The sequence below is a fragment of the Chrysochloris asiatica genome, unplaced genomic scaffold (genome assembly GCF_000296735.1).
Source record: "Chrysochloris asiatica unplaced genomic scaffold, ChrAsi1.0 scaffold00387, whole genome shotgun sequence".
Classification (NCBI taxonomy): domain Eukaryota; kingdom Metazoa; phylum Chordata; class Mammalia; order Afrosoricida; family Chrysochloridae; genus Chrysochloris; species Chrysochloris asiatica.
Genome location: NW_006408905.1, coordinates 1276893 through 1281240, shown reverse-complemented (window position 1 = coordinate 1281240; position 4348 = coordinate 1276893).

Below are 4348 nucleotides of genomic sequence, written 5' to 3'. Positions count from 1 at the left end.
AGCTACCAATCCAATGCTAATCTTACCACACCACACCAGGACTCCAAGGACAATAATGTTGTTGTTACTAAGTGCTGTCGAATAGGTTCTGACTCATAGTGACCCTGTGTAGGGTTTCCAAGAAACAATTGGTGAGTTTGAACCGCCAACCCTGTGGTTCAAACCGACCTTACAGTCTAGTGCTTTATCCCACCAGGACTTCAAGAACAATAATAGTGCTTACTTAATAACATCATTATGAGGCTTTAACAAGAAGGTTTATATGTGTGTATGCATACATGTGTGAGTATGTGTGTGTCTGTGTTCACTCATGGTACAATGTCTTTCACGCGTAAGCATTCTATAAATATTAACTGTTGTTAAGTATCCCCGAGTTGGTTCCAACTTGTAGGGTCCCTGTATAGTGTTTTTGAGGGAACTATTGGTAGGTTTGATTCACCGGCATTGTTATTAGCAGTCCAGTGCTCATCCTACAGTGTCACATCAGTACTCTGTCCTGGTATGGCCCCGTAGGTCAATACGCTAGACTGCAAAGTAGGTTTGGACCATGAGATCGGTGGTTGAAGTTCACCAGCCGCTCCTTGGACACCCTCTACAGGGTTGCTATGGGTTGGAACTGACTCAACGGCACTTAACAACAGCAACAACAATTGTTATTAAATCATTAAATGGCACTGGAGCTAGTGTTTCAAGCCCATTCTGAAGTCATTAAGTGCTTGTGTTTTTCATGCCTCTTTATTCCTTCATTCAACAGATTTTCAACTTTGCCCACACTGTGGTTGATACTACTCTAGGAGCCAGGGATCCAGCAGTGAACAAGACAGAGAAGGTTCCAAGCTTCAGTACTAAAGCTGTTACTGGCAGCTTTATCATTCTCAGCAGCTGGGTCTCTTCACTACACAGCCTATCTGGGTAGCTCCTTCATGTAAAATTAGCAAAATTCTCACCATGTCTTCATATTGGTCCATTTGAAGGGTGACAGACACCTAATAGCTAAAACCTTCACTGGGGTCTGGGAGTAGAGAGAAAATTAGACAGCTGTTTCATCCTTGCCATTCTACAATGACCTTAGGTTTAAAGTTGTTAGCGAGAAAAATGGCAATTTCAGTCAACAATGGCAGCCAAGCTGGAATCTTGCTAAAACTGCATCATGGGGCAAGTTGGGCTCTAAATAATGTTACTAACATTTCCTAGTGGCAGCAGTGAGAGAAAAGTGAGATCAGAGAACAGAATCAGGCTGCAGACATTGAATCAAAGGTTCCAGGAAGTGGAGTGCTACTAATTGCCGTTGAACCTCCACTGCTGAAAGATCACTGCCTCAGATTTTGAGTCAGAGGTTGTCAACCTTGGTCACATATGAGAGTAACATGGGGCACGTTTTCAAAATAGGCATGCCTGGGCCTCATCACCCAGAGATACAGATTTCACAGGTATTCATTAGGATGGGTCTTGGGTTTCTACAAATTTCCCCAAATAATTCTAAAATCGAGTCATCTTTTTGTGAATCATTGTTCTAAGTTAAAGGGATCAAAGACCATATCTACTGCAGTTAGCATAGTGGTTACGAATCGGGCTGCAAACCTTAAGGTCAGCAGTTCGAAACTACCAGCCGCTCTGCGGGAGAAAGTTAGGGTTTTTTCTCCCGTAAAGATTTACACCCTTGGAAACCCTGTACAGGGTCGCTATGGGTCGGAACTGACTCGATGGCACTTAACAACATATGAAAGTCAGATACATTATCGAGGAGAATAAACTATATGTTTTAGCCAGTTCTCCCTGAGTCTTCAGCGGATTACTGTTTATTCTTTTGATTTCAACCCTATGCAGAATAATATTATTATTAAACTAGTAACTTAATTAACAATAGTTTATACAAAACAAATAATAACCGCTAAATAAGTTGAAAGTCGATGTTGTTTTTGTTGTTAAGTGCCGTCGAATTGGTTCTGACCCATAGAGATCCTGTATAGGGTTTACAAGGAGCAGCTAGTGAGCTTGAACCACCGACCTTACAGTTCAAATGGCTTTGCAGTCTGGTGTATTAACCCACAGCACCACACCAGGACTGGCAGCTATACATTAAACAAATTAAAAACCAGAAATCCTCTTTTAAAAACTCTTAAAAATAATGTTAGTCCTCAAAATTCGGTGTCTTTCTATCAAACTTTTTGTTAAACTGACTGTCCTGCTATATTTTAATATACAATAGGTGCTGTGTTCCAGGATGACTGACACCAAAACACAGCTAAAAAAGAAAGAAGATCAGGTCTTTCATATACACTTTTTTAAATGAACCAAGTATAAATTCTAGAGAAATTATTTTTTTCTGAAACAACAACAAAAAAATCTAATGAAAGCATTAAAGGACATTCTTGACTTCACTTGTAGTTCACTCATAGGGAGAATCATTTCATTTTTTCAATGATCCATACTATAACTACATTACATTTCAATGTGTGACATGCCAGGCAAACAGAAAGATGTCAGCATTAAGCCAAAGGGATTTTTCAATGGAATTTCAGCACATATCTTCATGTTAGAACAATTCTTCATGTTATAACAATTTTTGCTCCCTACAACCTTTATGAAGTCCCGGTGTGGTACTCTAGGATAAGCACTGGACCACAGGGTCAGTTTGAACTGCAAGGTCGGTGGTTCAAACTCACCAGCCACTCCTCGGAAAACCTATACAGTGCTACTATGTGTCAGAACCAACTCGATGGCACTTAACAACAACATCATTTTTATACAAGGACTCCCTGTGTATTATTCTAAGTTATTATTATGAAGAAGAATAAGCTGATTGGCCACTAAAACCATACATGTCTAAAATAACAAATTATTCAAAGGATGACATTAGAAGGTGATGTCACATACAAAATAGCTACATGTCCTGATAACAACAACTGATATTAAGGTCTAATGTTGATTTGAAATTATTGTTCTTAAAGTAGGATACATATGTGATTCAAAGAACTTTGTCTAATGTAGAAATAGAAATATACTATAGTTCCAATGACTGCCATATAGTCTATTAAATAATTATCAAATAATACTGTGATGTTTTATATAGTATTTTACTTTTGTTACAGCAAGAAGATATTATCCCACTTTATAGGTATGCAAATTGAGACTCAGAAATACTAAGTGATTCAACCAACAATACTGGCTAGTAAAAGGTGGATACAAGATGCAAAAGCAAGTTGTCAAGGAGTGAATTGAGTATGCCACAAAAGAAAATCTGTGCCAACCTGACTGGGCCATGATTCTCATAGATTTGGCAGCTATGTAATGATGTATTTCCCAAGATGGGATCTGATGTGATAAGCGAACAAGTAGATAAAGCCAGGACGTTATACCCTTTATCCCATCATAACTCTGATCTGGTGTAAGAGAGTTTCCCAGGGTGTGGCCTAAAACACCTTTTATTGGACAAGAGATAAAAGAGGAGAAAAGTGAGCCAAGAACTACCAAGAAAGAAGAGCTGAATGTGGAGGGTGTTCTTTGGACCTAATGTCTCTGTACTGTAAAGCTCCTAGATCCATGAAAAGTCTGATGCCAAGACACAAGGAAATTTCAAAGTAATGCTGGGCCTGTTATTGTTGTTAATTGCCATCAAAGCAGTTCAGACTCATAGCATTCCTGTATAAATTTTCCAGGAAGCAGCTGGTGAGTTTGAACAACCAACCTTACAGTAGAGTGCTTATCCTACAGCGTCACTCCAATGCTGGGCCTAAAGATGGTAGAAGGAGACAAGGACCTTACCCCCTAGAACCTGTGTTCTGAATTCAGACACCTGGCCTCCTAAACTGTGAAAGAATAAATTTCTGTTTGCTAAAGTCATTTATTTGTTAAAGCAGCACTAGATAACTACGGCAAATGTCTAGATATAAAAACTTTGGCTTTCTAAACTGTACCACAATACTTTTAAAGAATATTCTTAAGTATTTTTAACAACAAACAAAAGGTACATCTATGGGATGGGGGGATTTCTCTATAAATTATGGAACCAGAAAGCCAACTTAATATTATACTCAGTAGGATGAAAAAGTGGGAACATTTGTCATAATAATGACAGAATTTTCTAAGAATTGCTATTTTAAAATAATTTCCATCATTCTTCAGTCACATCTGTCCATTTACATTAACACCACAAAGAGCAAACTCTTGAAAAACACTTGAACAAAGTTCTTCATCATCAAATCTATCTGTATTTCTATTTCCTTCTAAAGTTAGCTAGAAGCTTTCAATTATTCAGTCCACTCCAAACCACCAAAACTACTCAAGCAAGTAATAACCTTGAGACCATCCACAGTGAAAATCATTATCTACTGATTTAAATTATCCC